At 40.0% G+C, this 12,215-nt stretch overlaps 1 protein-coding gene across 3 annotated transcripts in view; it reads left to right on the forward strand.

Annotated features, from left to right (window-relative positions):
* LOC135206645 (tetratricopeptide repeat protein 14-like) overlaps positions 1-12,215 on the forward strand; it is a 273,980-nt gene that overhangs the window by 107,879 nt on the left and 153,886 nt on the right. The gene's annotated exons all lie outside the window — the stretch shown is intronic.

Consider the following 12,215-nt stretch of genomic DNA (forward strand, 5'->3'; position numbering starts at 1 on the left):
ACCACACCATAACCAGGTTGCTATGATAAATATGAAGTTACAACAGGACATCTTCTTTACCCCTCCATCTGAGGCCCCTGGATAAAGTTCATGAGTGGGTGTGTTTGACAAGGGAAAAGATTCGCCAGTTCCAAACTATTAGTTCACTATACTCTGTTTTTTTTTTTTTGTCTGTCCACCCACCTGTGGTGTTTGCGTATGGTAACACTGGGTCCTGGGCTTTAGATAATTACGCTATGTGTAAGTTTTAGGTAAATAAAAGGATATCTGGGTGTACATTTGCAACTGAAAAGTGTTTTAATAATTTACTGTATGCAAATTACACCATTGATATTTGAAATAGGATATTGTTATTATTGTTGAATGTAAGCTTAATGTAACTATCTAAAGCCCAGGACACTGTGTTACCATATGCAAACATCACAGGCGGGTGGACAGTTGGAAAAAACCAAGTACAGTGTTGCCCCCGTATTCGCGGGGGATGTGTACCAGACACGCCCGTGAATAGTTAAAACCTGCGAATAGTTAAAACCACCACTAAAAATGCTTATAACTGCCTATTTTGAAAGTTCAGATACCAAATGTATACCTTTAATAACATCCTACTTCAAATATACCTAAAATTACTAACCTATTACTGCATTAATCTTTGAGGTTATATTATTAATATAATTTCAAAGTCATCTTAAACATTTTACCATTAAAAATATATACCTACAGCAAATAACAGAGAGAGAGAGAGAGAGAGAGAGAGAGAGACCAATGAATGGCAACATCATATATCTGACATCAAGAGTGAAATTATGAATTGTTTCTGAGACAGAGAGAATAATAATGGAGAGAGAGAGAGAGAGAGAGAGAGAGAGAGGACGAGAGAAGAGAGAGAGAGAGAGAGAGAGAGAGAGAGAGAGAGAATAACTCCTAGACTCCGACTCCTTCCTCCCCTCCGCCAATTCGTATATCAAACTGTCATATACTCCCCACCCACCTTCCTCCAAGTGGATAAAGGACTGGGAATCGCTATTTTTAATTAATCTTATTAATATTTGAAAATTAGTTATAAGGTAAATAATTTATTTACACTACAAAACAAATAAACATACGTAAGAGAGAGAGAGAGAGAGCGAGAAGAGAGAGCGGAGAGAGAGAGAGAGATGAGAGAGAGAGAGAGAGAGAGATGTTATTGTTACTGTTTAATCTCATTAAACTTAATATAATTTGTAAACTAGTACTGTATATTATTATTTTACCATAAAATGTAGTAATGTCCTTAAAAATATACTTATACATACACTTCTAGCCCAAACAGAGGGCGAGAGTTACCACTAAGACATACTAGTATCTCGTGTGGAGAGAGAGAGAGAGAGAGAGAGAGAGAGAGAGAGAGAGAGAGAGAGAGAGAGAGAGAGAGAGAGAGGGTTATCCTTATTTAAAAGAGTGAAATGGATAGATTATTGTACTTCTTTAGAATACTATCACATACGAATTAATTTTGATATTGGTTATATTACTATTATTATTATGCGAAAATATTAATAAACATACAAATGTACCATGGAAATTCTCTCATCTCAGAGAGAGAGAGAGAGAGAGAGAGAGAGAGAGAGAGAGAGAGAGAGAGAGAGAGAATCTCCATGATCCTTTGATAGCAACACTACCCTTCCTGTTTTGACATTTGTTGGACCCCAGCCAACTCTGCCTGGCTACCTGGAGCTGAAAGATGCGGGGTAAAATGCATTTTCTTTCATTCTTACATAATTCTTTTTATTTATAGACTTAAATCTTGCTAATTCACTTTAGTATTTTCTTTAATGAATTTATATTATTGCTGTTTACATTAATATTGATATTTGAAAATTAGTAAATCATCATCCAAAAAATTACATCTCTGTAAGAGAGAGAGAGAGAGAGATGGAAAGATTATTGTAGTATTTGTAAAATACTTTCACATATGATTTTTGTAATTACAGTTATTATTATTATTATTATTATTATTATTATTATTTTTTTTTTTTGCTCTATCACAGTCCTCTAATTCGACTGGGTGGTAATTTATAGTGTGGGGTTCTGGGTTGCATCCTGCCTCCTTAGGAGTCCATCACTTTTCTTACTATGTGTGCCGTTTCTAGGATCACACTCTTCTGCATGAGTCCTGGAGCTACTTCAGCCTCTAGTTTTTCTAGATTCCTTTTCAGGGATCTTGGGATCGTGCCTAGTGCTCCTATGATTATGGGTACGATTTCCACTGGCATATCCCATATCCTTCTTATTTCTATTTTCAGATCTTGATACTTATCCATTTTTTCGCTCTCTTTCTCTTCAACTCTGGTGTCCCATGGTAATGCGACATCGATGAGTGATACTTTCTTCTTGACTTTGTCAATCAACGTCACGTCTGGTCTGTTTGCACATATCACCCTATCCGTTCTGATACCATAGTCCCAGAGGATCTTTGCCTGATCGTTTTCTATCACTCCTTCAGGTTGGTGCTCGTACCCACTTATTACTGCAAGGTTAGCTGATGTTTCTTGCACAGGCTCCAGTGGAGGGCTTTTGCCACTGAATATGCCTCTTTTTGTACTGGGTTCTGTGCAAGTGCCGGGCATTCACTTGCTATGTGGTTTATGGTTTCATTTTTAGTATTGCACTTCCTACATATGGGAGAGATGTTATTTCCGTCTATCGTTCTTTGAACATATCTGGTTCTAGGGCCTGATCTTGTGCCGCTGTTATCATTCCTTCAGTTTCCTCTTTAGCTCTCCCCTCTGTAGCCATTGCCAATTGTCATCGCTGGCTAGTTCTTTAGTCTGTCTCATGTATTGTCCGTGCATTGGTTTGTTGTGCCAGTCCTCTGTTCTGTCTGTCTTTCTCTGTCTCTGTATATTTCTGGGTCTTCGTCTACTTTTATTAGTCCTTTTTCCCAATAAGGAAAAAAAAAGGATCACTCCTTTAGCCACTCGTCTTGCAACTGGTTTTCAGAATTTATTGCCCCCAGTGCTCTGTTCTCGATGGTTGTCGCAGTCCTCGTATACTTAGTTAGTCCTCTCTCCCTCCTTCCTTTCGTGTTATGTATAGTCTGTCCGTATTTGCTCTTGGGTGTAGTGCTTTGTGTATTGTCATATGTTTCCTGGTTTTCTGATCTATGCTGCGGAGTTTCTGCCTTCGTCCATTCCACTATTCCTGCGCTTGTATGATTACTGGCACTGCCCATGTGTTTATGGCTTTTATCATATTTCCGGCGTTGAGTTTTGACTTGAGTATCGCCTTGAGTCTCTGCATATATATCTTTCCTGATCGTGTCCTTCAGCTCCTTTTGTGTTTTATCATCCCCTCCTTCCATTATTCCCAGGTATTTGTATCCTGTCTCATCTATGTGTTTGATGTTGCTCCCATCTGGTAGCTTTATCCCATTCCAGTTCCTCGTTACTTTGCCTTTTTGTATGCTTGAAAGCTTAGGCACATTTTTCTATTCCAAACTCCATCCTGATGTCCCCAGATACAATCCTTACAGTCTGGATTAGGGTATCTATTCCTTGATGCTCTTACCATACAGCTTGATGTCGTCCATGAACATCAGATGGTTGATTCTGTTGCCTCTTTTCTTGAGTTGGTACCCGGCATCCATCATTCTGTAGTACTTTTGTCATGGGAATCATGGCTACTACGAAGAGTAGTGGGGACAGTGAGTCGCCCTGGAAGATCCCTCTCCTGATATTAACCTATGCTAGTCTTATTCCAGAGCTTGTAAGTATTGTATTCCAGTTGGGCATTGTATTTTTGAGGAAGCTGATGGTGTTTTCCTCTGCCCCATATATTTTCAGGCATTCTATTAGCCATTTGTGTGGTATCATGTCGAAGGCTTTCTTATAGTCTATCCATGCCATGCTTAGGTTGGTTTTCCTTCTCCTACTGTTCTACATTACCATTTTGTCTATCAGGAGTGGTCTTTTGTGCCCCTACACTTCCTTCTGCAGCCTTTGTGTGGTGGGGGATGGTGTTTTGTCTCCTCTAGGTAGTTGTATAGCCTTTCACTGATGATACCTGTTAGTAACTTCCACATTATTGGTAGGCAGGTGATAGGCCTGTAGTTACTGGCTATATTTCCCTTACTCTTGTCTTTTTGTACTAAGGATGTTCTTCCTGTGGTCATCCATTTGGGTGCTTGGTGATTTGAGATACAATGCTGGAGTTGTTCTGCTATTCGTGGGTGTAGGGCCTTGAAGTTTTTGAGCCAGTATCCATGGACTTCATCGGGACCTGGGGCTTTCCAGTTTGGCATTTTCTTTAGTTGGTGTCTGACTGTGTCTGTGGTGATCTCTGTTTCTTCTTCCTTGACTTCCTGGAGTCATGTTGCATGTTTGTTGTGTGATACCGGATTGCTCCATATGTTTTCCCAGTCTCTTACTTGGTTTGGCTTCAGGAATTTCTGGGTGGTTTTCTTCCCCTCTTAGTTGGCTGTATAGTCTTTTCTGGTTGGTTCCGAATAGTTTGTTCTGTTGGTATCCCTTATTCCTGTTCATGTACCGTTGGATCTTACGTGCTTTGGCCTAAAGCCTCTGTTTTACATCTTCTATTGTGTTGTTTAGTCCCCTCTCTTGTACTTTGTATTTCTTGTTGAGTTCCTCCCTTGTTTTCTTGCTCCTTAGCCTTTTTCCTGCCATCTCTTTCAGTTTACTCAAGTCAGATCTCATCACCATGATTTGCTTTTCCAGGTGCCTTTTCCAAGGAGGTTGCTGTTTTGGTTTCTGTTGGGTAGGTTGTGCTGGTGATGGTGGTGTTCGAATCCCCATCAGTTCTGCTACTAATCTTGCTCCTGCATATGTCAAGTTATTTGTTTCTGTGATACTGGTGGTGTGTATTATGCCCATTATTCATTGACCTCACTTGTTTTCTCCCTTAATTTCTTGGTGTTGTAGGCTTTCATGGAGGGGATCTTTGTTCTCTCTGTATCTGGCTCCATCCATTGTCTAATCTTTTCTACCCATTCCGTCCTCTCTGTTACTTCGTCAGTGTTTCTTCGTGTGTCGTTGTTTGATACCTCATCCTCCCTGTCGTCTTCTGTGGCATCGTCTCTCAGTTCGTCTTCGTGTAATTCGTTGTCGTGTGACATTTCCCTTTCCAGTTCTTCTCTTTCTGTTGGGGAGAGCCAGTTCTTTTTCTTTATGTTCCTTACTTGGTCTGCCAGCCTCTGCTCCGTTTGGGGGGTGTTATTCCTCTCATTCCAGATGTTGACCAATCTTCTTCTATATCCTCTCTCCGTCGGGTTGCTTCTGATGTAGCATCTCCATATTTCCTTATTTTCTTCTCTCGTCCATTTCTTCCCTTTTGCCTCTGTAGCTCCAATCTCAGGCTGTTGATTACTGTCGGTGTGGTGATCAGTTGCTGGATGACGACCTCCAAGTACCTGACCGTCTTCCCCTTCAATTGGGTTGAATACCTGGTTGCCGGACGAAGCTCCTCTGTTGCCAGAGGTTCCATTTACGTCGTTGTCGTTTATCCATCCTTCATTTCTTTCCATCATTGCCGAGTTTTGCTATTGTTAAACCAAAGCTGGACCCTACCCCATCAGGAATAGGTACTCATTTACAGCTGAGTAGACTGAGGAAATTATGGTAAAGATCCTTTCCCAAGGAATCAACGCCGAGGGGAGAGCGGTCACCCATCCCAACGACTGACCAGCCCCAATGTTGCTTAACTTGACTTAAGTCTATTGACGACCTAACCCACTCCTCCACGGCGCCACATATTATTATTATTATTATTATTATTTTTTTTTTATTTTTTATTTTTTTTTCTTTTGCTCTATCACAGTCCTCCAATTCGACTGGGTGATATTTATAGTGTGGGGTTCCGGATTGCATCCTGCCTCCTTAGGAGTCCATCACTTTTCTTACTATGTGTGCCGTTTCTAGGATCACACTCTTCTGCATGAGTCCTGGAGCTACTTCAGCCTCTAGTTTTTCTAGATTCCTTTTCAGGGATCTTGGGATCGTGCCTAGTGCTCCTATTGATTATGGGTACGATTTCCACTGGGCATATCCCATTATCCTTCTTATTTCTTTTATTTTCAGATCTTGATACTTATCCATTTTTCGCTCTCTTTCTCTTCAACTCTGGTGTTCCATGGTATTGCGACATCAATGAGTGATACTTTCTTCTTGACTTTGTCAATCAACGTCACGTCTGGTCTGTTTGCACGTATCACCCTATCCGTTCTGATACCATAGTCCCAGAGGATCTTTGCCTGATCGTTTTCTATCACTCCTTCAGGTTGGTGCTCGTACCACTTTTATTACAGCAAGGTAGCTGATGTTTCTTGCACAGGCTCCAGTGGAGGGCTTTGCTACTGAATCATGCCTCTTTTTGTACTGGTTCTGTGCAAGTGCCGGCATTCACTTGCTATGTGGTTTATGGTTTCATTTTTCGTATTGCACTTCCTACATATGGGAGAGATGTTATTTCCGTCTATCGTTCTTTGAACATATCTGGTTCTTAGGGCCTGATCTTGTGCCGCTGTTATCATTCCTTCAGTTTCCTTCTTTAGCTCTCCCCTCTGTAGCCATTGCCAATTGTCATCGCTGGCTAGTTCTTTAGTCTGTCTCATGTATTGTCCGTGCATTGGTTTGTTGTGCCAGTCCTCTGTTCTGTCTGTCTTTCTCCTGTCTGTATATTTCTGGGTCTTCGTCTACTTTTTGTTATCAGTCCTTCTTCCCATGCACTCTTTAGCCACTCGTCTTCACTGGTTTTCAGATATTGCCCCATTGCTCTGTTCGTCTGATGTTTACGCAGTCCTCTATACTTAGTATCCTCTCCCTCCTTCCTTTCGTGTTATGTATAGTCTGTCCGTATTTGCTCTTGTGTGTAGTGCTTTGTGTATTGTCATATGTTTCCTGGTTTTCTGATTTATGCTGCGGAGTTCTGCCTTCGTCCATTCCACTATTCCTGCGCTGTATCTGATTACTGGCACTGCCCATGTTGTTTATGGCCTTTTATCATATTTCCGGCGTTGAGTTTTGACTTGAGTATCGCCTTGAGTCTCTGCATATATTCTTTCCTGATCGTGTCCTTCATCTCTGTGTTTTATATCCCCTCCTTCCATTATTCCCAGGTATTTGTATCCTGTCTCATCTATGTGTTTGATGTTGCTCCATCTGGGTAGCTTTATCCCTTCAGTTCTCGTTACTTTGCCTTTTTGTATGTTGACTAAGGCGCATTTTTCTATTCCAAACTCCATCCCTGATGTCCCCAGATACAATCTTTACAGTCGGATTAGGGTATCTATTTCCTTGATGCTCTTACCATACAGCTTGATGTCGTCCATGAACATCAGATGGTTATTATTATTATTATTATTATTATTATTATTATTATTTATTATTATTATTATTATTATTTATTATTATTATTATTATTATTTGATATGAAAATATTAATAAACATATTATACCATAACGTGTACCATAAAAATCTCTCATCTCAGTGAGAGAGAGAGAGAGAGAGAAGAGGAGAGAGAGAGAGACGAGAGAGAGAGAGAGAGAGAGGAGAGAAGAAGAGAGAGAGAGAGAGACCTGGAGTTCGAAAGAACTAAAATCTTAATAATTCACTGTATTATTTTCTTTGTTGAAGTGATTGCTCTTTACATTAATATTAATATTTGAAAATTAGTAAATCATTTATCATACAAAAAGCATACATCTCTGTAAGAGAGAGAGAGAGAGAGAGAATTATTAGTTATTATGTGATATCATTTAATCTTATTAAACTTACTAATACAGTATTGATCAATATTAATATTTTAAAATTAGTAAATCATTTTTATATCATATAAATGTATTTAGGCATGAAAATAATATCAAAATACACTAGTGGTCCCAGAGGATCTTTGCCCAATGGTTTTCTATCACTCCATCAGGTTGGTGTTCATGCCACTCATTACTGCAAAGTAGCTGGTGTTTCTTGCACAGGCACCAGTGTAGGGCCTTTGCTACTGAATCATGCCTCTCTTTATACTGGTTCTGTGCAAGTGCCAGACATTCACTTGCTATGTGGTTTATGGCCTTGTTTTTTGTATTGCACTTCTTGCATATGGGTGAGATGTTATTTCCATCTATAGTTCTTTGAACATATCTGTTTCTTAGAGTCTGATCTTGTGCTGCTGTTAGCATTGCTTTTGTTTCCTTCTTTAGCTCTCCCCTCTGTAGCCATTGCCATGTTTTATTGCTGGCCAGTTCTTTAGTCTGTCTCATGTACTATCTGGGCATTGGTTTGTTGTGCCATTCCTCCATTCTGTTTGTCATGCTCTTGTCTGTATATTTCTGAGTCTTAAATCACTTTTATCAGTTCTTCCAATGCATTCCTTTCCCAATAATAATAATAATAATAATAATAATATCATTTTTTTTCTCTCTCTCTTATCACAGTCCTCCAATCGACTGGGTGGTATTTATAGTGTGGGGTTCCGGGTTGCATCCTGCCTCCTCAGGAGTTCATCACTTTTCTTACTATGTGCGCCGTTTCTAGGATCACACTCTTCTGCATGAGTCCTGGAGCTACTTCAGCCTCTAGTTTTTCTAGATTCCTTTTCAGGGATCTTGGGATCGTGCCTAGTGCTCCTATGATTATGGGTACGATTTCCACTGGCATATCCCATATCCTTCTTATTTCTATTTTCAGATCTTGATACTTATCCATTTTTTCTCTCTCTTTCTCTTCAACTCTGGTGTCCCATGGTATTGCGACATCAATGAGTGATACTTTCTTCTTGACTTTGTCAATCTACATCACGTCTGGTCTGTTTGCACGTATCACCCTATCCGTTCTGATACCATAGTCCAAGAGGATCTTTGCGTGATTGTTTTCTATCACCCCCTCAGGTTGGTGCTTGTACCACTTATTACTGCAAGGTAACTGATGCTTCTTGCACAGGCTCCAGTGGAGGGCTTTTGCCACTGAATCATGCCTCTTTTTGTATTGGTTCTGTGCAAGTGCCGGGCATTCGCTTGCTATGTGGTTTATGGTTTCATTTTTCGTATTGCACTTCCTACATATGGAAGAGATGTTATTTCCGTCTATTGTTTTTTGAACATATCTGGTTCTTAGGACCTGATCTTGTGCCGCTGTTATCATTCCTTCAGTTTCCTTCTTTAGCTCTCCCCTCTGTAGCCATTGCTGGCTAGTTCTTTAGTCTGTCTCATGTATTGTCTATCCATTAGTTTGTTTTGTTTGTCATTCTCCTATCTCTGTATATTTCTGTGTCTTCATCTACTTTTTTTAGTCCTTCTTCCCATGCACTCTTTAGCCACTCGTCTTCACTGGTTTTCAGATATTGCCCCAGTGCTTTGTTCTCCATGTTGATGCAGTCCTCTATACTTAGTAGTCCTCTCCCTCCTTCCTTTCGTGTTATGTATAGTCTGTCCGTATTTGCTCTTGGTTGTAGTGCTTTGTGTATTGTCATATGTTTCCTGGTTTTCTGATCTATGCTGCGGAGTTCTGCCTTCGTCCATTCCACTATTCCTGCGCTGTATCTGATTACTGGCACTGCCCATGTGTTTATGGCTTTTATCATATTTCTGGCGTTGAGTTTTGACTTGAGTATCGCTTTGAGTCTGCATATAATCTTTCCTGATTGTATCCTTCATCTCTTTGTGTTTTATATCCCCTCCTTCCATTATTCCCAGGTATTTGTATCCAGTCTCATCTATGTATTTGATGTTGCTCCCATCTGGTAGCTTTATCCCTTCGGTTCTCGTTACTTTGCCTTTTTGTGTGTTAACTAAGGCGCATTTTTCTATTCCAAACTCCATCCTGATGTCCCCAGATACAATCCTTACAGTCTGGATTAGGGTATCTATTTCATTGATGCTCTTACCATACAGCTTGATGTCGTCCATTAACATCAGATGGTTGATTCTGTTGCCTCTTTTCTTGAGTTGGTACCCGGCATCCATCTTCTGTAGTACTTTTGTCATGGGAATCATGGCTACTACGAAGAGTAGTGGGGACAGTGAGTCGCCCTGGAAGATCCCTCTCCTGATATTAACCTCTGCTAGTCTTATTCCCGAGCTTGTAAGTATTGTATTCCAGTTGTGCATTGTATTTTTGAGGAAGCTGATGGTGTTTTCCTCTGCCCCATATATTTTCAGGCATTCTATTAGCCATGTGTGTGGTATCATGTTGAAGGCTTTCTTATAGTCTATCCATGCCATACTTAGGTTGGTTTTCCTTCTCCTACTGTTCTTCATTATTATTATTATTATTATTTTTTTTTTTTTTTTTTTTTTTTTTTTTTTTTTTTTTTTTTTTTTTTTTTTTGCTCTATCACAGTCCTCCAATTCGACTGGTGATATTTATAGTGTGGGGTTCCGGGTTGCATCCTGCCCCCTTAGGAGTCCATCACTCTTCTTACTATGTGTGCCGTTTCTAGGATCACACTCTTCTGCATGAGTCCTGGAGCTACTTCAGCCTCTAGTTTTTCTAGATTCCTTTTCAGGGATCTTGGGATCGTGCCTAGTGCTCCTATGATTATGGGTACGATTTCCACTGGCATATCCCATATCCTTCTTATTTCTATTTTCAGATCTTGATACTTATCCAATTTTTCCCTCTCTTTCTCTTCAACTCTGGTGTCCCATGGTATTGCGACATCAATGAGTGATACTTTCTTCTTGACTTTGTCAATCAACGTCACGTCTGGTCTGTTTGCACGTATCACCCTATCCGTTCTGATACCATAGTCCCAGAGGATCTTTGCCTGATCGTTTTCTATCACTCCTTCAGGTTGGTGCTCGTACCACTTATTACTGCAAGGTAGCTGATGTTTCTTGCACAGGCTCCAGTGGAGGGCTTTTGCCACTGAATCATGCCTCTTTTTGTACTGGTTCTGTGCAAGTGCCGGGCATTCACTTGCTATGTGGTTTATTGTTTCACTTTTCGTATTGCACTTCCTACATATGGGAGAGATGTTATTTCCGTCTATCGTACTTTGAACATATCTGTTCTTAGCGCCTGATCTTGTGCCGCTGTTATCATTCCTTCAGTTTCCTTCTTTAGCTCTCCCCTCTGTAGCCATTGCCAATTGTCATCGCTGGCTAGTTCTTTAGTCTGTCTCATGTATTGTCCGTGCATTGGTTTGTTGTGCCAATCCTCTGTTCTTTCTGTCTTTCTCCTGTCTCTGTATATTTCTGGGTCCTCGTCTGCTTTTATTAGTCCTTCTTCCCATGCACTCTTTAGCCACTCGTCTTCACTGGTTTTCAGATATTGCCCCAGTGCTCTGTTTTCGATGTTAACGCAGTCCTCTATACTTAGTAGTCCTCTCCCTCCTTCCTTTCGTGTTATGTATAGTCTGTCCGTATTTGCTCTTGGGTGTAGTGCTTTGTGTATTGTCATATGTTTCCTGGTTTTCTGATCTATGCTGCGGAGTTCTGCCTTCGTCCATTCACTATTCCTGCGCTGTATCTGATTACTGGCACTGCCCAGTGTTTATGGCTTTTATCATATTTCCGGCGTTGAGTTTTGATTTGAGTATCGCCTTGAGTCCTCTGCATATATTCATTTCCTGGATGCGTGTCCTTTCATCTCTTGGTGTTTTATATCTCCTCCTTCCATTATTCCCAGGTATTTGTATCCTGTCTCATTTATGTGTTTGATGTTGCTCCCATCTGGTAGCTTTATCCCTTCAGTTCTCGTTACTTTGCCTTTTTGTATGTTGACTAAGGCGCATTTTTCTATTCCAAACTCCATCCTGATGTCCCCAGATACAATCCTTACAGTCTGGATTAGGGTATCTATTTCCTTGATGCTCTTATTATTATTATTATTATTATTATTATTATTATTATTATTATTATTATTATTATTATTATAATTATTATAATTATTGTTATTACTATTGTTGTTGTTGTTGTTGTTGAAAAGATGAACCCTATTCATATGGAACAAGCCCACAGGAGCCATTGACTTGAAATTCAAGCATCCAAAGAATATGGTGCCCATGAGGAAGTAAGAGAAGGCAAAGGGAAATGCAGGAAGAAGAGATCTCATTCATTAAAAAGAAATAATAAATTAGTATGTTAATAAATAGGTAAAATGTATTAAAAGGCAAGAATAGCATTATGGTAGTACTAATGCTATTCTTGCACTTCTCTTGAACTTTTGAAGTTCCAGTTGCACAGCATCCATCCTCAGGGGCATTATTCCACATTTGAACCGCGCGAAGA

The sequence above is a fragment of the Macrobrachium nipponense genome, chromosome 31 (genome assembly GCF_015104395.2).
Source record: "Macrobrachium nipponense isolate FS-2020 chromosome 31, ASM1510439v2, whole genome shotgun sequence".
Classification (NCBI taxonomy): domain Eukaryota; kingdom Metazoa; phylum Arthropoda; class Malacostraca; order Decapoda; family Palaemonidae; genus Macrobrachium; species Macrobrachium nipponense.